Source organism: Monodelphis domestica, chromosome 6 (genome assembly GCF_027887165.1).
Source record: "Monodelphis domestica isolate mMonDom1 chromosome 6, mMonDom1.pri, whole genome shotgun sequence".
Taxonomy (NCBI): Eukaryota; Metazoa; Chordata; class Mammalia; order Didelphimorphia; family Didelphidae; genus Monodelphis; species Monodelphis domestica.
This window is the reverse complement of record NC_077232.1, coordinates 93,689,540-93,713,720: the sequence shown is the minus strand read 5'-3', so window position 1 is coordinate 93,713,720 and position 24,181 is coordinate 93,689,540. Positions and strand designations below refer to the sequence as shown.

Genomic DNA, 24,181 nt, shown 5'->3' with positions numbered 1-24,181 from the left:
TTTGGGGAATGGTATGATTCCCCCCCAAATCTTCAGTCTCCTTCTTTGATATTAGAAAGCAGGCAGACCTGATCTAAAGGGTAACACTTTATTCTTTAGGACCTACAGGGAAGGGAGAATGAGGGAGTTTGGTTGAGGAAAGTGGGAGATAGAAATCTCTACAGATTAGCAATTGACCTCCCCCCAAATTCTGAGGGGTTCAGGCTTTCTGCCTGACCTTCCTTTGGTCAGTTGTTGGGTTTGTTCTTCCTCCTAAACTAATCTGGCTATTAGTTGAAGTTCAGTACAATTTGGGGAAAGAGAAATCTTCTCAGTAGACGGCTTTCTATAACGTTCCAGTCTACTTTTGTCTTCAGTTGTAACCAGAGAGATTTAGGAGTTCACTGGAAGGTAGTCAATGTCCAGAGGGATCCTCTGTCTCAGTGGTCCTCCTCTCAGAAACTCCACTCCAGGAGAGAGCTGATCAGAAGTGAATTGACAGTTCTAAATGCTCTCAGCTCCTCTGTTCCTTCCTGGAATCTTGATTCTTCCTTGCCCTTCCTGAGCTTGGACTGTTCCTTTGCCTTGCTGGATCTGATTTTTTTTTTCTTTTGCAATTTCTCTCTTAAAATATGAAAGTGTCTTAATATACTAAAATTATGGGCTAAATAAAATAAAATAAAATGACATTTAAATTAAAAACTGCAAAAAACCCTTCAAAAATATGGCTTGAGGAAGAAGTGACTTAGGAAATAGTTCTTGTGAATTTCTTTTTAATTGACTGCACACTCAAACATTCATAATATTAAAAGGGGAAATTTGAATAAGAAGAAATAGTAGGTGATTTTTCCAGCTTAATCTGCCATAGTCTCACTTAGAGTACTGTTACAGGGAATAGTATTTTCTTATTTTTGGTTCTATCTTTATTATAGATGAATTGAATTAAATGTATATGCATACACTTATTATTTATTATGTAAACATTTATATATTATTCTATTTATATGCCTCTATCTATATATCTAATCTTTCTTTTTCCCATATGACATACTGGAAGTTTTATTACTATGTTCCACCTATGTTTCCTCTTATTTAAAATAAACATTCCCACATTCTTCAGCTTATACTTGCATTTTAAGTATCCATTAAGTATTACAGTTCTTTCAATGCAATTATATCTCTCTTTCTTTTGGGGGGAGGATGGGTGGGTGGGGTTTGCTACATGATACAAACCCTATAGTATAGCAAATTCATCAGTTCTTACTCATATGAGCTGCTTACTAGGGGAAAAATGTTTTATTGCTACAGATTTTTGTTTGAACCCAAGTAGAGAATTTATTTTTATTATCAGAATTAATCTTATAATTTTCAGACCTCTTTTTTCATACTTCTGAGATATTTTAAAGATTCTAGTTCTTTTATCGAATGTGGTAGTTATCTTCCTCATCTGTATTTCAACTCCAAGTAGATTAAGCACATGATCTTTGCCTTCACTTATATCATGGCTGAAGCCCAAGTTTTGTTGCTTTTTTCACCATTAATGTTGTTGTTCTAGATCAGTCGTTTTAAACCTATTCCTTCTTGAAAAACATACAATTTTTATAAACTAAAATGATTATAAAACAGTAGTGGTATAACTTCCTTACACTAAAATGTTTTAGAATTATTTTATGGATTATCAATTTTAGTATTCACATTTTCTAAATGATAACACTGAGTCAAAAAAAAAGTGACCTAAATAAATTGGCATAGGCAGTTACTGGTATAAATCAGCACAAGACTTCATGATTCTGGTTTTCTCATGTTGTGCATTTTCTATATAATAAGACTGTTGCTTCAATAAAAATGCATTTGTTTGTAGTTATAATTATAATTTATTCTTCATTGAGGAATTATTTGGTTAGCAATGTTTTCATTTTTAATTGAAAATTTTAATTAATTAATTTAGAATTTTTTCCATGGTTAATGATTCATGTTCTTTCCCTCTCCTTTTCTACCTCCCTACCCTTCCATAGTCAACGTGCAATTCTACAGGTTCTACTTGTGTCAGGTTAGCAATATTTTCAAGGAATGGAGATCCAAATAATGTATAGTTAACTAATTATATGATTTTTCAGATGAAGTTTCAGATAGAAAAATTTCAGTGCTGAGAAAAGCAAACTTTCTGAATTACAATTGCCTAGAAAATGTAATTGAGAAAAAATTGTATAAGAGGCAGTGTAGTGTAATGAAAAGAATTGCAGTTAGAGTCCAGAGAAGGTACATATACAATGCTGAATGAGTCATTCCTAGCTTCAGCTTCCCAATCTGTAAAATGGGATAAAAAGGATTAAAACTGTACCTAAAGCACAAGATTGTTGTGGGGAAAGCATTTTGTTAATTTTAAAGAGCTATGTAAATATGAGTCATTATTCATTTGAAAATCATCTACAAGTTTCTTGCTTAAGGGGGAAAAAGGCCCATTACTTTGCTGCTAAACCCAGAGGAAAATAGGTTGAATAGATTAATGTCAGAAGAAAACTACAGAAATTCTTTCATCAAAACTCATAATTTCTGTGACTTCTGGGCTGCAAACTCATGGGACATGATCAAATCAGTGATGGAACAAACTAGAAACTGCTCAGAAACTCAAGTTACATAGCTACAAAAAAATAGAATATGGGAATCAAGAAAGAAATAATCATGGTCCATTTTAGGATATTTGTTTTATTTCCAGTAGTTTATTTCCATGAATGGCTTTCTTTTTGATTGACAATTGGCCTCATAATGAGAATATCTTTTAGAACCTTAAAGTTAACATATTTATTTACTTAAATCCTTGCATAAACCTTTCAATGACTCAGGAACAACAGCTAGTCATATAGCCTACATATGAATATTTATATTGATGATGATCTCACCACTTCAGAGGCAGCATAAATCTGAAGATACAGGAATTAGATTCAAATCCTGACTCTGGTTCTTGTAGACTCTGTGACTTTGAACAAATACCATTGATCCTTGTGGATAGTATAGTTGATAAAATGTTAAGATGCCTTTAAACTCAGTTACAGGACTACATTTATGATCTATTCTTAATTTTGGTCTCCAACAGCCCCTCTTTTGTTATTGGACAACTCATTCTCAAATGAATCTTTAACCTATTGTAAATAAAAAATGTACTTCATTGTCATTTCCAATAATGGGGACCCATTCTTCTCTTGAAAGCTATGAAGACTACCAAACATTCTAAGATCAAATATTTCCAATATTAAATAAAATTATTTGAAATAATAGGTAAATAAAGGAGTTTTACCAAATTTGTTTTATGAAGCAGCTATATATTTCTAATACCTAAACCAGGAAGAGTAAAACCAGAGAAAGAAAATTATAGACTAATTCCTTTAATGAGTATAGATGCAAAAATCCTAAATAAAATCCTAGCCAGGAAAACAAAAGAATACATGACATTTAGCATAAACTGTGACCAAATAGGATTTATACCAGGAATGTAGATATGAATTACTATGAAGAAAATTGTGAATGTAATTGTTAACAAAAGTAATAAAACATATGATTAATACCAATAGGTATAGAAAAACAATGTGACAAATACAACATTCATTCTTATCAAAAACACTGGTAAGAATAGGTATAAATTGATTTTTTTTCTTCAAATAATATGAAGCCACTACCTAAAATCATCAGCAAGTATTATTTGTAATGGGGATATGCTAGAAGACTTTCCAATAACTTCAGAAGTGAAACAAGGATCCTCATTATCACAAATATTATTTAACATAGTATTAAAATGCTAAGAATAGTAATAAAAGAATAAAAAGAAATTGAAGGAATGAGAATAGTCAAAAACTACCTTTGTTAGAAGACATGATGGTATATGTAGAAAATCTAGAGATTCAGCTAAAAAGTTAAATAATTTTAGGAAAGCAGCCATATAAAATAAACCACTATAAGTCATTAGCATCTTTATAAGTTAAAAGCAAAGCCCTGGAAACAGAGGTAGAAAGAGATATTCCATTTAAAATAACCATAAGTAGGACAAAATATCTGAGATTGTTCCTGCCAAAACAAATCCAGGTACTATGTGAACATAATTATAAAATGCTTTTTTACACAAATAAAGTAAGATCTAAGTAATTAGAGTACTATTGATTGTTCATGGATAGGCAGCAAAAATATAATTAAAATGACAATACTTGCTAAATCAATATACTCATTCAATGTCATCCCAAATAAATTAAGAAAAAAATATTTTATTGAAATTAAAAAAGACAAAATTCATTTGAAAGAGGAAAACACCAACAATATAAAAATAATGAAAAAATGGAAAGGAAGAGATCAAATAGCAGATTTCAAATTATATTATAAAGCAGTCATTAACTAAACTATCTAGAACTGGATAAGTAAAAGAATGGTAGATCAGTGCAACAGGTAGACCTATAACCACTAGTAGTAACATATTATATTAATCTTTTGTTTGATGAAAGCATAGTTTGATGAATTGAAAATCACTATTTGCTAAAAATTGCTTGGGCAACTGGAAAGAAGTTTGGTAGAAACTGAGTATAGACTAATATCTTATACCATTTGTTAAGATAAGATCAAAATAGATACATGATGTAGACAGGCAAAAGGAGATCTTATATGTAAATTAGAATAATAGGGATAATATTACCTATCATATTTATGGATAGGAGTGAGTAAATAGGAGATGGAGATCATTGTGAGGTGTAAAATGGATTATTTTAAGGACATTAAATTTAAACAGTTTGGGACAAATAAAAAAAATGTTGCCAAATTAGAAGGAAAACAAAAATATTGTGAAAAAAATTTACAGACAGCCTCTTAGAGGTCTCATACCTAAAATGTATAGAAAACTTTGACAAATACAAGCCATCTCCCAATTCACAAATTGTCAAAAGACATGAACAGACAATTTTTGGGTGAAGAAATCAAAACCATATAGTGGTATATAAGGATACTCTAGATAACTAGTGATTAAAGAAAGGCAAAACAAAAGCAATTCTGCTATGTCATCTGACATTCATCAGAGTGGCAAAAATGATGAAAGAGCAAAATGTTAAATGTTGAAGGATATGTAGTAAAACGGGGACACTAATACACTGTTGTTAGAATTATGAACTAATCCAATAATTTTGGAGAACAATTTGGAATTACACCCAGAAAGTTACAAAATTGTCAATAATCTTCAATCTACTGACACCATTGCTGGGTCTGTTTCCCAAGGAGATTGGAAGAAAAGAGGGAAAGAATCCATAAATATTCTAAAATACTTATAGTTCCTTTCTTCATGACAAATTGTGGTATATTGTTTTGGTAGATACTACTGTGCCACAAGAAATGATGAGCAAGCTAAAAAAATTAGAAAGGACTACATGGGATATTGAACAGTGAGATGATTAGAACCAAGAAAATGTTATATATAGCTTTACATCTAATACTTGAAGAACAACTTGTAAATGTCATTAGAGAATGAACTGAAAAATGAAAGATTATATATATGTGTATATATATATATATATACACACACATATCTGTGAGATGATGTCTTCTATGATGAAGAAAGGGGAGGAAAGGACTGTGATGCATAGAAATCAATTTCATTACTAAAAAAGAAAAATATATATGTATCTATTAAACACATGCAGAAGTATTCTATGGATATTTTATGATAGCTACAGTTTTACCCCAAATTTCATCTTCTTTAGACTACATGTTCACACATTATTTAAAGAATCCTTACTTATCATGGTTTCAGATCCCTGAACTGGACATAATCAAAGCTTTTTTTTTTTCCTATTGTTTATCCCTTCCCTTCTGCCTCAATAAAAATGTGGTAGCCAAAACCAAAGTTAAGACTCAATATGTGGTCAGATCAAGAAAGAAGAAAGTATTATCTGTGACTGACTGTAATAATCCATTCACCAACAGAAAAATACTAGTGATACATATTAAATTAAATTCAGTAAAACCTAACTTTCTTTCACATGAAATTCAATTAAATCAGTTTATCTCATCTTTTATTTAATATATCTATTTTCTTTACTTAAGGTAAGAGATTCACATCTCTCCCCATTAAATACTCTCTATTGTGTCTGGGACTATCATTCACCCAGTTAGAACATTTTAAGGTTCTGATTTTGCCACCCATCATAGGTTTACTGATTCCTTTCTTTTAAAACACAGCAAATAAAACACAAACCACACAGTCGGCTCCACAGATACCAAGACAAAGGAATTAGTAAATTACTGTTTGACCAAAAAAGAAAAAAAAGGAAGCCTGCTTACTTTAAATTTAATAAGTTTCTCTTTTATTATTATGAAAAGCATTTTGAGAGATTTGATTCAAGAGTCACAAAGTCCTGGATTCGAGTTCTGTTTGTGATACCTATGAACTATATAAACCTTAACAATTTCCAAAATTTCTCAATGGAGAAACTACACCTTGCAATGAGTAGAGACCTCAGTGTGGAGTCAACAAGTCAAGAAGCATTGGACACCACAGAAGAACAACTATCCTTTCACTGGCTCCAGGTAATTCTCTAAGGTTCTAATTTAGAGAACTCTTGTTATTCTGCATTAGTGTTGGTGTGGGCAGAGTTCTCATTGTGAGTTTCTCATAGTAACAAAAGCATAGGTGCCAAACTCCTCAAAACGGTAGTAGCAACATTACCTCCCATAGTTATTAACCTGACTTCTATTGTTTATATAGTTTTAAACAATGCATCTATTGAGGTTTGAGGGCTGTTTTCTTTCTCTGAATTATTTCATATATCTTCCTATATGTCTTACAATATTAAATTAGCCTCCTATCTTAGTTTTCTATCATCTCTGAATTTCAAAAGCATGCTATGTTTGCCTTCAAACAAGTCATTGATAACAATTTTGAACTGTGTAGAGAGCTTAGTTCATATTCCTGTGATAGCTACCATAAATTTCCCTAAAGTTTGACATCAATGAATTTACCAACAATCTTTTGGTATGTTTACCCAACCAGCTAAAAATGCACTGAACTGTGTATTATTATAAAATCCACATTTCTCCATCTTCTACATAAGATGATATATGTGTCTTATACCAATCAATATGAGATGTTCAAGTACCATGCTGAAATCACAATACTCTGTACATACAGTATTTCTCTCATCTACTTATGTAGGAACACCATTGAAAAAAAGGAATTTCTAGTCATTGAACCTAAATTTGTTTAAATAAATTCACCCTGACTCCTGGGGTTAAGTGTCTCCATTTCTAAGTGTTTATAAAATGTCTGTTTAATAATCTACTCTAGAGTTTGCCTGAGAATATTAAAATTTATTGGTTTATTTTCAGAATCTGTTTTTAAAAATTGGGCCATGTCTTTTCTAGTCTTTTTCCATCATCTCATTCCCTGCAGTTCACCAATGATTACTAATATTAGTTTCCTAAAATGTAATTTATCTTAGATTAGAGATTTGAAATTATTTGAGGAACAGAGTGCTCTTTTATTCTTCTTTTAACTATCTTGCATATTAGTTCTTCCTTAACCATGTTTGTTATACTCTTGGTAAAAGGCAAATTACTTTCTTAATAAAGAATATAGGAAATAAAATAATTGAGTAGCTCTACTTTTTCTTTTACCAATTAATATTATACTATGAATGTCAAGCTATAATTAATCTCTTCTTTATACTTCTCATGTACTTTTCACTCACACAGCTATAAAAAATACTCTTCATATTGTTCTTAGAATGTTCTATATGATCAAGTATTCCTCTATGATCTATTTTCTATTTGTTATACATTATGTATCAGGTTTTACTTCTCTTGAAAATGTATTTTTAGCATGAATTCTTAAATCAACTCCATATTCATACCTGTGTTTATTCAGATAATAGTTTCATAAGATTTCAAAATGGAAAGAACTTTGGAGGTCATCTATTATAACTTCTTTCGAAATGACAAAACTGAAATCCAAAGAAATGCAGTGATTTGACAAAAGTTGTGCATGTATTAAATAGAAAACTAAGTTTTGAACTCACATCTTTTGATTAAAATGCTATGTTTTTTTTAAGACATTTAACTCCTTATTTTTTGTCCTAATTGGAATCATTTTGGATTACATTATCGGAATTTTGCTTTTGAATACTTCCTGTCTCTCTTGAAAGATCTTGTTTAGGGGATTCTCAGATTGTGAGATACTAACCCTTTTCTCAGAACAATCAGATATATTCTGTCTTAAAGCTAAGAATGGATGTCTTCTCATACAGGCTGTGCCCCTCTTGCATGAAATGCACTCCTACCTGACTTCGATATTTGAGAAATCTAAATTTCTACATGGGTCAACTCGAGGGCTACATAGATAGAAATGCTTTCCTGTTCATCCCAACTACAACTATGCCCCCAAATTATGCTTATTATGTATTAATATGTGCATATATACAAACAGATGCATATAATTTTAACAAAACTAATACATATACCAATTCAAATGTCCATACTGATACCTATACTAATACATATATACATATGTATAAACACTCAATAAATATATACTTATAGACATGTTATTTTCCCTCAATAGAAATAAGCTCTTTCGTAACAGATTCTGTTCCATTCTTGTCTTTATATCTTCCTCCATTAAAGAAGAGCCTGAAAACAGTGGAAAGACTTAAGATATTCTTTTCAATTAACTGATAGATTAGAATAGGGATGGTAAACCTTTTAAAGAACAAGTACCCAAATTGCAATTCTAATGCCACATATAAGCCCTCCATCATACCAGACTGGTGAAGTGCTCCCATTGAGCTGCTGGGCAGAGGGGTGGGTCTGAGTGGGTGTGAGAAATGTCTTCAGGCACATGTGGGGAGGGGGAAGGAAGCAGTCCCCTCTGGCACATTTGCCATAATTTTCTTCCTTGAAGACTCTTATAAATTGTTTCTGCTAATACTCAACTCTTTGTGATTCCCATTTGATATTTCCTTGGTATGATTATAGGATTGTTTGCCATTTATTTCTTCTCTAGCTCATTTTATAGAAGAGGAAATAAGGAAAATGGAGATAAGTGCCCAGGATCACACAAATAGTAAGTGCCTGAAGCCATATTTGAACTCAGGAAGATGACACTTCTTGATTTTCAGTAGTGTTACATTTCCTGAGCCACCTAGATAACCAATAAAATTGTAACTTTCTCTTAAAGAATTCTGAGCCTTTGCTAGAAATTACAAGAATGGTCATCTATTGAACTTTTCTGACCAGTTTTTTTTTTAATTTTGTTTTCAATCCTGGGGGCAAGCCTCATGATTTCAAGGCTTCACTTCCACCTATCTAAAATATGTCAACAGAGAAGTTGCTCAATTTTCTTTTGTCATTTGGAATAAGGATTCCACCTAATAGGTTCCAGGCCCTGTCATGTTTTTAGGTTAGTAGCCCACTGAAAAAGACAGGTTATTAGGGTGATGCAGAATGAATTACAAATAAAAGGGGAAAGCAAACAACATTTTTTCTTTCAGATAACACATCTCAAAAGAGAAATTAGTAATCTATAAATGAATTCACTAAGGAAAAGTAACCAGAACCAAATGAATTTGCAAGTGAATTCTACAAAAATTTAAGGAATATATAATCCCAATTGTACATAAATTACTTGAAAAAATTAAGAAGTCCCTCCAAATTCCTTTTCTTACAAAAACATTATACAAAAAAGGAAGAAACTAGAAACAGTTTAAAATATCACTTTATATACCAATATAAGATCAAAATGGGCAAATGATTTAGACATAATGGGTAATATTATAAATAAATTAGAATATCATGGGGCAAAGTACCTATTAGTAAGGGAAGAGTTTATGACCAAATAAGAGCTAGGCATGATTACAAGAAGTGAAACAGATCTTTTGATTACATTAAATTAAATTTTCTCTGATAAAAAACTCATTTTTCAAATATGTAGGAAATGGCATCAAATATTTAAAAAATGAGTTATTTCACACCTTATAAATTTTCAAGGATTAAGAACAGGTAGCTTTCAGAAGATGAAATCAACGTTCTCAATAGTCACATAAAATGCACCAAATCAATATAAATTAGAGAAATGCAAATTTAAAAAATTCTGATATACTATCTAATATTAACCTTTTGGTTCAAATAACAGGTGATGGATGGTAGAAGGAAAAATTAAAACACTAATACACTGATGGAGTTGTGAATTGATTCACAAATTCTGGGAAACAATTTGTAACTATGCCCAAAGGACTACATAACTGAATACTCTTTGTCTTACTAATAATACTACCAGATCTGTACTCCAAAGAGTTTTTAAAAAGGTACTACATGCACAAAAATATTTATAACTTCTTTTTGTAGTGTCAAAGTACTAGAAATTGAGGAGATAACAATTAGTTAGGGAATCGCTGAACACACTGTGGAATATGGTTGTGATGCAATATTATTTTGCTATAATAAATGACAAGCAGGATGGCTTCCAAAAAAACATGGGAAGATTTATATGAACTGATGCAAAATGAAGAGAAAAGGACTAGAAGAACAATGTACATGATACTGGCAACATTCTAATGATGATCAACTATGAGAGCTTTAGCTATTCTAGTGGATACAATGATGCAAGACAACTCCAAGGGACCCATGATGAAGGAGAAAAATGGGAATAGAAAAGATTGCACTTTTGCTATGAAGGGAGCTTGAGAGTGAAGGAAAATGAATTCAGGATTAATTAGGAACATCAATATAAATCAAAAGTGTGTAAAAGAAAGCAAATTAGAGAAATATTATCAGGGACAAATAATGTTTTGAGGGTCATAGTGTATCATTAAAGAGAATAATTTGTTCTAATTTTTTGGAGTTACATGAAACAAAAAAAAATGGCTCAATATAGGGAGGCAGATTTTATCAGTTAGTTTAGAAATAATACCACTCTAGCTATGCATAACATTTTAAAATAGCCAAGATAATCATTTTTATCCCATTTTAATTTTTTTAATAGTATAGTTTTCAACTGTTGAGAAGGGAAGAGATTAAAGACATGAATAGTGTGCATTTATCTAGTTTTTAAGCTTAATAAATCTATCCTAATAGACATTTTATTGATCTCTTCACTTTATAGAATTTACACGTAGTAGCAGATAGATTAAATAATAAAAATCAGGTTTACATAGCTAGTAACAGTACAGCAGAAAGTGCTTTCAGTTTGGAATAAAAAGACATGTACATACATCTTAGCCTTGGCACTAAGAAATTGAGAAATATTGCACAGATGTTGGAACCAAAAAAGAAAAAAAAAGAGGGAGAGAGAGAAAGAAGGAAAGAAGGAGATGAAAAGAAAGATAGAAGAGGCTATAGGAGATGACTTTCTGTTCTTTGCAGCTCTAAACAAACAGTCCTATCCCATGACCTTTTAGTTATATGTGTTAGCTCCAGGACATAAACCCAGGTCTCCAAACATCAAGAACACTTTTTACTAAGTATGGGAGGAAAATCTGCTGATAAACTCTTTCAAAACATGAAAAGGAGTGAAAGAGTGGATATGAATTAGTATGAGGCTACTAAAAGCCTTCTTTTTTAGAACTGCCTGTGAATCATCCATGGATTACACCTAAATAAGAATCCTGAATAATTGCTTATTTGACCTTCACCATAAGATAAAATGGTTAAATGAATGCTCTCAAGAAAAAAAAAATCAAATCATTATCAATGTGATGAATATATAGGCATCATAACTGATGGTATCTTCTTTTTAAAGCATACAGTCCAATAATGAAAAAGGACAGATATTATATAAAAGTGTTGGCAGGAGATATACAGGAAAATACTCTATGCAGGGAAGGAAGACTATTCATGGCCAAATTCAAACTTAAATTCAAAGAACATTTATTGTTAAACACCTGCTATATACAAATGATCAGAAATGCAAAAGGCATGATTTTTTTATGGATAGAGAGTTTTGCAAAACACATCAGAGATAAGCAACATGAAAAATGCTGTCAAATCAACTTTTAATGACAGATTTACTAATCAGGACAGAAACCCCAGAAAACTGACCATTTCAGGTGGATGGAGAGCTTTGGGGGGGGGGTGGAGGGCAAGCATTATTTAGTAAAGCTGACCAAAGCAGTCCACAGTGAAGGAAAGTCTCACCATTCCATATTTTAACTAACTAATTATTCTTACTAATGTGTCACTAAGCTCATTTATTTCCATACTGCTAGAATCAAAGTACCATCTTTGTTGTTGTTTAGAGGTTTTTCAGTCATGTGACTCTTGATGACATCATTTGGAGTTTTCTTGGCAAAAATACTAGAGTAGCTTGTCATTTACCTTTCCAGCTCATTTTAGAGGTGAAGAAACTGAGACAAATAGAATTAAATATCTTTTTCAAAGTTAGTAAGTGTTTGAGGTTAGATATGAATTCAGATCTTCCTGACTCTAGGCTCTACCCCCAACTGCCCTCAGAAGTACTGTCAGTGCCTTTCAAGTATTTTAACCCTAATTTAAAATTCTAGTCTCCCTGGCTTACCTACTGTTCTGCAGAACAAAGTGCTATATTGTAGGTAGGTAGGATTGTACTACTGGAAAAAAAATTAGAAGAGAGACCAAAGATGTTGGGTACTTGTCTCACATCTGCCCTAGTCTCTCTGTGTGACTTTGGTCAAGGCATTTTTCTTCTTTTACCTTCCTTACTTATTATATAGGAAGATTAGATTACAGCCTTTAACATATCCCAATTTTGAAATACTATGATTATGAAACACAAAGATAAATGAGTCATGCTGTCAGAAGCAAATTCCTCTCTCTCTAGTGTCATTTTTTAAATGTCCTCTCTCAGTGACCTGGAGGTCAAAGCCCACTTAGTAAATTCAGGTATAGATGAGCCCTCAGAGAGAGGAAGTTAAGGAACCAAGGAGCCAATGAGACAGGAAGCTGATTCCACAGGCACTGCTTCTGTTCCCCCTCCTACCCTCGCCCACGTGGTCCAGACATATTAAGAAACTATGATTGGTTCCTGAGATGTGATGTGTGAGAGTTAGTGGGTGGAGCAAAGAGTTTATAAGTGGAGACCCTACATGAAGTGAGGGTCTTTGGTGTAGGCTAGGAGAAGAAGAGGGGATCCTTGTCAGGGTTTAGGTAGAGGTACAAATTTTGTCTGCAGATTAGAAAGTCAAGTATCTCTCTACTTCTCTCCTACTTTTCCCTCCCTTTACTACTACTACTACTACTACTACTACTACTACTACTACTACTACTACTACTACTACTACTACTTTTGATTTAATAAATTTATCAAGCTACTACCAGCCTCATAATTTTAAATATTACAAAGGTATCCACATTCATGGGACAAGATTGATGCTACAGAGGATCTCAGAGTTCATATGGCCCAGCATCCTCATTTGTACAGATGTGGAAAATGGGGGCCAAGGGATAAATGACTTGCAAAAGCATCAAACCTCTGGGACAGCCTTTAAATACAGATGACTCTGATGTCTTTATTATAGTAATTGTCCTAGTACCCTGCTATTACTTGAAAGAAGAACCTTGCATTGATCTTCCAAAGGTTACCTCTTTTTAACAAGCTACTACAAAGGATAATTTTGGTGAGTGAGGAGTGTAGTGAGGATAATACTACCACTAAAAATTCTTATATCTAGGCAGTACTCTACACATTCGATTTTTTAAGAGATAGAGATGTAAAAAAACAGAGGATCTCTAGGCATAGCACCTGGGTTGCTACCATCTATTTGTTACTTAATAACTATATGCCTCTTGAAAAATAGCAAAATGCATTTATACCTCAATTTTCTTGCCTACAAAATGGGAATAACAGTATTTGCTCTATCTACTCCCATAAAGAGATCATGAGCAAAGTGCTATGCTAACCTGAAAGAGCAGTATGGAGAAAGAACAGGGGAGCACACCTCTCATTTTCTTCATCTGTAATATGGGTTTTTTTAACAAGATGATCCCTTTCACCTTTAAATCCTATTAACTAATGGGGTGGATAAGTCCTACTTTTCTTTAGTCTAAGGAATAAAATAGAGCTTATTTGTTTGTTTTTAATTTTGGTTATAGAAGGAATTTGTTAAGGAACAAAGAGAAAAGAAAGAAAGAAAGAAAGAAAGAAAGAAAGAAAGAAAGAAAGAAAGAAAGAAAGAAAGAAAGAAAGAAAGAAAGAAAGAAAGAAAGAAAGAAAGAAAGAAAGAAAGAAAGAAAGAAAGAAAGAAAGAAAGAAAGAAAGAAAGAAAGAAAGAAAGAAAGAAAGAAAGAAAGAAAGAAAGAAAGAAAGAAAGAAAGAAAGAAAGAAAGAAAGAAAGAAAGAAAGAAAGAAAGAAAGAAAGAAAGAAAGAAAGAAAGAAAGAAAGAAAGAAAAACATCCCAAAACACAAAGACTTGGCAAACTTACAGAGCACAGAAATCTAAGTCACTACTACGGTAAGGCCAATCTGTTACAGATTGATTGAATTGGCTGCCTCATCTTTAAGGGAAACATAACTATGGTTCCAATTCCTCACCTCAACTATGACTAAAGAACCTTAGTTAAAGTTGAACTCTATTAGATGCAAAACAATTCCCAGCTGTTCATTAGGTAATCCCTTTGTGACATCTATGGGTCTATTTTCTTGTGGTCTCTATATTTTTCTTATCTCCAGAAACCTAGTTAGCCCTTTACAATACAGGCACATTTAAAAACCTGTTAATGTCTGATTCTATCCTAAGTAAAGGTGTTTATTAGCATTCTCAAAACAATAATAGGTGGCATTTCTCCAGTAAACCATGGCTGACAGGATGTTTTACATACCTTATTTCATTTGAGCTTTATAATAGACCCATGAGACATAAAATACAAGTATTACAGAGGGGGAAAGACATCAAGAAATGAAATGATTTTACCTTAGGTCAAATAGTAAAATTCAGATTTTGGATTTGATCCCTTTTCTTTTAATTTCATAAAAAAAGAATTTTGACATTACACTAAAGTTAAAAAAAAGCTTACTTTTTTGTTTGTTTGTTTTTTGCTTCTTATCATAAGTATTATCTGGGTTTAATCTTCCATGAGGACTAACATGACTATTAAGCAGCTGCCTGAACTTATTTTGAGAGTGACTTTTTCCTTCCAGCATCTAGAAACAATTGTCTTATTTTTCCATTTTATATCCTGAGTCCTCTATGGGACCTCCTCCATTATTCCTATTCTGGTGTCAGTTCTCTTGTTCATGGGTGGAATTGATTTGAATGACACCTTTTTAGCCCAATGAACATTTTTTCCTTTCCAGGACCAAGTGATTGATTCCATCTCCTTTCCCAGCTTATCATAATGATTCAACTTCAGATGTCCCTGAGGGAGCATTCTTTCAGAATCTAGCTCACAGTTTTACAGGATCAGAAGTGCTTAAAAAATGTGGTTATAAAATAGTGATTTTCCCATAAGACTTCAAACAGCACTTTTGTTTTCAATCCTTCTAATATACTTACTGTATCATTTTAGAATCACTATGAGTTATCTGTACATTTTGCATCCTCCTGCTAGACTGTATGAAGATAGTAGCTATGTTTTATATAATCTTTTTCTTTCATCAAAGCCAATGCCTTGCATAATCATCTACAAATAGAAGTTGTTTAGCTGGTATTTAAATAATGGATGTCTAAATAAGTATTTTCTAGACTGAAAATTAATTAATATGCTCATTTTACCTAAATGGACAGATCAGAGAATAGAGTACAGTAAATCAAGGCAATTTTCCATCATGTGTCTCATTGGGCACTGGACACAATCTTTTCTTAAAATATATCTGCTATTTTCACATTAACCTACATTGTATTTAAAATCACAGCAGATCATTTGGTAATGGCTAATGGGTGGAAATTGCAAGTTACCTTAAGCTCTTACTCAATAGAATTTAAATGATAAAATCATTATTCTTTCATCTCACTCAACATCAATGCCCAAAACAACTGTCAAATATTCCTGAGTCTTACTCTGATTTCTATCACCAAATCTGGACTCACAACCATCACCTTAGTTTGATTTGTAATCATCTTCTCAATAAAGGAGTTTCAATGTTCAATAGAAACTTCCTTCCCCCTTTTTATCACATGATTATCATCCCACTTCCTGACCCTGGTGAAAATTCTCCTATTTTTATCACACAACTTATCTTTATTTCTTCCTTACATCACTAGTCACTCTATTCCTTCAAGGAACATTTTTCCCCTTTATTCCTTCTTCCAACATCCTCCTCTAAAAGAGAAATTAACTTTATAGATATATAGATCATACATGGTACTACTGTTGGAAAGATAAATATAACATTCTCTGCAAACGACTGCAAATTTTCCCTTGCTTTCCATATTTGCCCCTCCCCCCTTTCCTTTCTCTATCCCTCTTTTTACTCTCTCTTTCCTCTTTCTCTCTCCCTCATAAAACTCTATTTTTGAAAGGTGGAAATGGAACTAGCATTTAATTATATGAATTTAAAGTGAGCAATTATAGTTCTGTTTTCATTTATGAGGCAAGAATTAATTTATTAGCAGACACTGGAAAGTAAGACATAAGCATACAAGAGAGAAAAAATCAAGAGAAAATTATGGTTCCTATTTAACTTATTTCACATGTACATCTGCCATACTTGCCTCTACGACTTTAAATATTAGCCTTAATATACATGTTTTACCCCCACTGAAATGCTATATACAACACACACACACACACACACACACACACACACACACACACACACATACATACCCTCTACCAATGTAGCTACCCTCTCTTCTGTGTTCAGTACAAGATTTCCAATATTCTGCTGAATGTTTCCACCTGAATGCCTTATCTAGGATTCCCCATGGCCAATGTAAAATTTATCATGTTTCCTTAAACTTCCCCTCCCCAATTTCCTCATTTATGTTATAGAAGCCCCCTCTGACACCTGTAAAGATTTAAATTTAGGGGAGATGGGGAGACTGAGGCAGGTAGAAATTAGTTTCTCTCTGCAAGGAGTATTATATTTTTTAGAGGTTTATTAAAGGTTAAAGATAAAAGAATATACAAGTAAGAAACATGTGCCTAGGCCAGAGACCTAGACAAAATAACCTCACATCATGCAAGAGACAGCCTGCTCCAAAACGGAAGTCCAAAAAGAGCCAAGAGACCCTCAAAAGCCTTTGAATCAGCTTATATACCTTCTCGATCTCTGCCCAGGTGAGATTACAAGGCATTCTGGGGAAGTGGAGCAAAGGCTTGTGGGGATTGTAGTCCTGTATTCGAGTCTATTTTTTACACACCCAATTTATCAATTTAAGAATAATTATCATCTCTTCATTCATTCTTAGCCCTTGCAGCTAACCAAATACAAATTTGCTTGTTCCCTCTTTGACAACTCCTATCTTAATCCTATTATTTCTGCTTATGTCATAACCACCCTAGTCCAGGCATTGTCTTGATGTTATTGTCTCTTCATTGTTTTCCCTGAATCTTAACTTCTGTCATCCTGAAATAAATGCGACAAAATTTGTAAAGGACCAAATGGTACCTGACACATAGGAGGCATTTAATTAAAGCTTTTTTTTCATCATTCCTTTCTTTTTTTTTTCAACATTCCTTTAATGAATTTGTACTTACCTATGATTATTCTCTAAGGCGCTATTATGTTTTCTTTCTCTGTACACTAATACCTTTGGAAACCTCATCTGCTTTCATGGATTTAGTTTTCACTTCTATGCAGATGGTTCCAAGACAAATAGACTTACCCCCCCACACACACACATACATACAAAGATCAATTGGGGAGCTGAGTGGAGGACAGGTGGAGAGGAGTTAACAAGACAGAAAAACAATCCAAGGGGCTATGGATTAGATTGTTTCTGAGGTCTCTTCCAACTCTGAAGTTATGTGATTCTGTGGGACTCTATTTATCTGATATGTGCCTATTTATTTGTGTTCTTTGCCTCAATTGTATACATACTCTAAGGACAGGGGCTATTTTTATGCTTTTGATGATTTGTATACTCAGGACTAGGTTGAGAGAGAGTCTGTTCCATACTAAGCATTTAGTAAATGCCTGTAGATTGCTGTCTATTGATTGATAATTGTCATATCTTCCCTGCAGAACATTAGCTCCCTGAGGATGAATACAATTAATTTTTTGTTATTATATTGACTGCTCTTTGCACACATTCTTACACATAGCAGGTGCTTAATAAATGTGATGCTTTCTGTTTTTAAGATGACACATTATCTGGGGCTCTAGATGCCTATTATTTGTAAGGATGAGGAAGGGAAAACAGTTTCCCTCCTTTACTATAGTATTATTTCAGATAGGATTCATGAAATTAAGTGCATTCTGTCCTTAAGGTTTTTAGAGGGCCATAACTTCCAAATAATAAACAATAGAAATGCAAAAATACAACATGGTAATGTAAAGGCAAAATGCAGGTGCCTTGCCATCATGACATGAAGTGTTACCAGCTAAGGATATTTCCCAACAACTGGAAGCTACCCCAATAATAACCATGTCCTATTTCAGAATCAAAGAGAATAGAAAACAATTTGATTTATGTCAAGATATAGGAAGAAAAAGCACAGTTTGGAATGAGTGCATGACATAGAATCCGAGGAGACCTGTCTTAGAATCTCAGTTCTGACAATTACTTGGTGTGTCACAATAGGCAAATTCCTTTTCTTGGAGCTTATTTGCTCATTAGTAAAATGAGGTGAATAATGCTTGTTCTCTACTTCACAAAATAACCGTATGGATATTTCACTGAAAATTTTAAGTATGATAAAAATTGGAACTGTTACTCTATGTGCTATAAATTCAGATAAAGGAAAGTTTGTTGTAGGCAACAGTGATCAGGGAAGAGAAATTTTGCAAGAATGTGATAGTTTTGAATAGGCAAATAGGAAAGACAAACTATGCCATGAGGGGTAGGCAACAGTGAGGAGCAGAATCATAGTTGTGGGAAATCATAAGTAAATTTAGGCAATATGACAATGAATAAAAATCCCTTTCCATTGTCTTCCACTTTCCAGTTGCAAGTAACTTTATAGACATCTCATTTAATGCTCACAAATATCAAGTTAATTTAATAGTACAAGTATTATCATTCCCATTTTACAAAGCAAGAAGCTACAACTTATAAAGTTCAAAGGATTCAACAAGGTCACTTATCTAGTAAGTGACAGAAAGGTGACTCAGACCTAGTCTTCTGACCCCAACTCAGAAACAGTTAAGATGATTTTTAAAAAGTAAACTGTTTCATAGAAGAAAACAACAATGTATTTGAAAAAGGCATGAGTTCAAACCCTGCTTTATATAATATTCACCTAAACCTAAATGAGACAGTTATTCTCTCCAAATCTCACTTTTGTTATCTATAAAATAGAGATATTGGGTCTTTGACACATTATGATCAGGAAAAATAGGACAATGTCTATAAAGTACTACACATTTAAGTGTCAGCTCCTGTCTCCCAAGGATGATCCCTTCAAGTAAGAGCATAGCATAAAATAAGTTTGGAAAAAAAAGTCAGGGTCAGAGAGTATATTGAAAGATTTTGATTATGGCCTGATGATTTATTTAAAAGCTGTTCAGTTGCCCTACTCATGAACAACACATGTTCTAATTATGAGAAAACATTAGAAAATAAATATATGAATTCCCATTTATGATCTCAACCAAAGGATATCAATGAGAAAGAACTGAAACCTTGTTAACTCATTAACTCATTAACAACACCTTACATTTATCCACTACTTATTCCATGGAGACCAAAAAAACTCATCAAGTTCTTTTCCATAACAACTTTTCTACCTGCCTTCTCTCCTCTTGTCCACAGTTCCAGTATTCTACCTCCCAACAAAAGATGCTCAGTATTGAAATAAGACCAGCCATATTGGCAAGTAGGTGGTACAGCAGATAAAGTACTGCTTTTGGAGCAAGGAATACCTGAGTTCACAAACTGCCTTATGGATTTACTAGCTGTTTGGCCATGGGCAAGTCATTTCACCTTTTTCAGACCCAGTTTCCATATGTGGAAAATGAGATGCCTAACTTCAATAATGTTGAAGGTCTTTTTTACTTTAAATCCATGTTATAATCTCTATTTTTCCACATCACCCTTTCAGAATCATGGTACTCTCACACTTCCTCAACTTTTGAAGCCATTAAACTCCTTATGAAGCAGTGAGTTCTATCCATACTTGTTACAAGAGGGTCACTAGTGACCACAGAGAAATTGTACAACATGATGTAGGAGGGATATGCCAGGATCGTGAAGAAAATGATTTATATTAAATATTACTTGTACTTAATATCCATCATTTAAAAAATAATTTGACTTCTTTGGGCCACAGTTTTCCTAATCTATAAAATGAAGGGATTGGGATAGATGATCTCTAAATTCCTTCCCCTCTAAGGTTCCTAGATCCTGGGAAAGGAAGCTTGAGTTTGAATGAAAGGATAAAGAGAGAGATTTTTCTTTTGGTCAGAGACTAGAAAAAATAAGAGGGTCTTTATGAGAAAGTAGGGAAGTCTAGAGGAGGAGCTGGTTTAAGAAGGGAAATAGGCAGCTTTATTTTCATATTTTAACCAACTCTCAAGATTGATAAAATCAAGGATGAAGTTCAATATGAAGTTGAATATTCAATGAACCAAGAAGTCCCTTGATTACAGGGATTTTTTTCATTCTATCCATGTTTTAGAGTAAGGTAATATACACATTGACTTGTGTAGTATAACTCCAGAAAATTGAGTGCAACAAGACAAAAACTAAAACATCAGGAAAGCTAATCATATTTGATTGTCACCAATATTTGTTACTACTGAAATTAATACTGATTTTCCTAATATTGAGCTAATCATTATTATTTAATCTTATGAAAGACAAATAGAGAGGTCCAAACTTATACAAACTCATTTAAACCAATATTGTTGAATGTATATATTGGTATTTTTCTTCTCAATTTAATCTAATAGGAATTTGTATGTTATATACTGTATAATCAATAGAGTCCTAGATGTAGTTATTATACTAGAGAATTCTCTTGTATAAGGTATAATTCACTGCTCTTGAAAACCTTAAAGCTCCATAGAATTTAAGGCTGTAAAAGACCTTATAAATCACCTAATGGAATTATCATTATACAGATGAGGAAAGTGGGTTTGAAAGATGGGAAATGACTTAACAAACTACAAAGTTTTAGGATCAGAAATTAGAGCCAAGAATGGCCTTTCTTGTTGTTATTAAGCCATTTCAATTGTGTCTAAATCTTTGTAACCCTATTTGTGTTTTATTGACAAAGATACTATTTGCCATTTCATTTTCTAGCTCAATTTACCAATGAGGAAACTGAAGCAAATAGGGTTAAGTGACTTGCTTAGGGTTGGACAGCTATTAAGTTTCTGAGGACAGGAACTTCTTGAACTCAGGTCTTCCTGACTCCCAGACCAGTGCTCTATCTTTAACTGATAGACCTTCTAGAAAGGACCTCAGGGGCCATTTAATCAACTTTCTTCATATAGATACTGAGGCCCAGCAAAGTGAGCAGCTTATAGTATTTCAAATAATAAAAGCCAAATTGTCATAAAAATCTACTACCTTCTGGCTTCAATCTTTTATATATATTTTTATTTAATTCTCTATGTACATACAAACTCCCCTCTCCCCAAATCGTCCCCCAACAACACCCAACACCATCATCTAGAGAGTATTTTCTTGAGTATACTGACTTCCTTTAACCTCTATGGGATAACTGGAGGCAGTTTAGTGATTCAGTGGATAAAATGTTGGGCCTAGAATCAGAAAGATCTGAATTCATATCCTGTCTCAGAAACCTCCTAGAGGTATAAAAATAGGCAATTCATTTAATCTCTATTTCTCTTCATCCACTGGAGAAGGAACTAGCCAACTACTCCAACATCCTTGTCAACAGCATATTTAAGCCTCAAAGCATGTTGTGTCCCATTGTTTCATTATAATCTTCTTTAATAAAATTAGTGATATTAATATGATCTTTAAATCATTAGATTTATGCAGCTAAGTAAGTTGAAACAATATACATGTCTTGATACATGAAATGCCCAAGGTTACATACATTGAATTTGTCGTCGAAATTATTTTAAACGAGCTGAAAAATATTATCTAAGGGCTCTTGTTTCATCAATTAAATACTTTGATAAATTCAAAAAGAGAATCAAAGAATTTTTTAATCAAAACTATTTGATTCTTTGCATGATGCAGGATTTGACATTTGGAATTTGAAATGAAATGATGAAAAATGCTTAAGAAAAAGATGTGGGTCAGTTGTGCAGGGCAGTAAGAGATAAAAGATGGATAGTCTCAGCACTACATTGGTATTCACAAAGTATAAACAGGCCCAGAATAAGACATTCTCTAGCATACTGAGTTATTTCTTTTTGGCACATACATGAGTAGGCAGATAATGGAGAAAATCAAAAAGGCAAAAATACTTAGATCCATTATGAGTCACATTAATAAAAGAAATCGGCACATTAGCAATATCACAGATTTGTTGAAATCAAAGTATTTAAATTTATCCATTTAATAATTAATGTTGGTTAATTATTTAATTGAATTTAAATTTGAAAATAATCATAATAATAATTTAAAATTAAAATAATTATTGGAAAAAAATTTAAATCCAGAGTGCCTATTTACTATCTTTTCTCATCATTTTTTGAATTTATTTCTTTCTCTGGAGCTTGAAATAAAGATAGTAATTTAAAATGAAATAAATTATATATTAATTACCTATTATATAGAGAGTACTATGCTAAGAATGACAAGATTTACAAAATTTAGATGAGAAGCAGTTGTTCCTCTCATGTTATTTACTATTTAGTAGAGGATATGATACATACTCAAATATTCTAGTACATAAGTGGTTAAATCTGTAAACCCATCTCTGTGAGTATTGTCAACAAAAATGTATATTACAATATCACTTTCCCATCCTTTAGGACACTCATGAACATTCTCTTTCATAAGTTTTCTGCCAGGAAACTATCCTGTGTTGGGACCTTCCTCATATTCTCCTGACATTATAATGATGCCATTATAAACAATGAAAAAAAAAATCAGTTATAATTAGCGACAATAATTCCTTACAAGTGCATAAGAATAGTAAAAAAAGTATTATGTGCTATCAAGTGGGACAATGACTATGATCAACTGTAAGAAAGAGGGAATATTTCCAAGAGGCAGTGATTTTTGAGTTGTTTTGAGTTTAAAGAAATTAAAATAGAAAATAAAAAGAGTAGTTGGTATCAAGATGGCCGCTTAGAAGCAGCAAAAGTCTAGACCTCTGTGAAAACTATTCCACATCAATCAAAGAGAAAGTGCATCTAGGGGACAGAAAATCAAATCTAACAACAGGACAGAGCCATAGAATTCAACTTAAAATGTATGCAGAGAAGGCTGTATTCTTGGGTTTAAGGAAAAGGAAGAAGGGATATCCCAGGACCCCTCCCCCACCTACTATTCTGAGTCTCCAGAGGTTACTGGAATCTCAGAGGAAGGGCTCTGACCTGGAGGGAGTGCCTTACTGCCACACCTATGCCAGGCTCAATGCTCTAACCACAGCTGGCAGGAAGGCAGCTGGAGGAAAGACTCAGATGGGATATCAGCCTTGTAGCAGCCATCACTCTCCATCTTGAGTCTCTATTTCTCGAGGTATTGGCCTCAGGGCACATCTGTCTGGATTAATCTAGTCTATTAATAGGGTAGATAAGAAGCCTTCAGAGGGCAGGGATGCAAAATTTCCAACACTCTGCCCCCATGGATTGCAAATCATGTTGATTCAGATCCCAGGGAGAAGGCTGCAACCATTACAGACTACCTTAATAATAGGCTGGGAACCACAGCTCTGTTTAGCATCCACACCTTCACCTACACCTTGAGTTTCTATTTCCAGCTGGGGAAGATCTGATCTCATGACTCATTAATACTCCATCAGCCTAATCTAGTCAATCAATCAACAGAGCAGAGAAGAAGCCTCTTCAGGAAAGAATAACCCAAACAGATCTAGCAAATAATCAGAGAATCAAGATTATAGCCAATGACAGGGGGCAAAAAAGAAAATAAAATATGAGTAAACAACAGAAAAAGAAAAATGAAATTACATTCAACAACTTCTATCCAGGTGATGAACAAAGAGCAAATGGAACAGAGG

The 24,181-nt window shown here is 33.1% G+C and overlaps 1 pseudogene; it reads right to left on the bottom strand.

Moving 5' to 3' along the window:
• The window catches only part of LOC100619556 (N-acetylneuraminate 9-O-acetyltransferase-like), a 33,288-nt pseudogene extending 9,344 nt beyond the window's left edge, over positions 1-23,944 (bottom strand).
• Between the last annotated feature and the right edge of the window lie 237 nt (positions 23,945-24,181).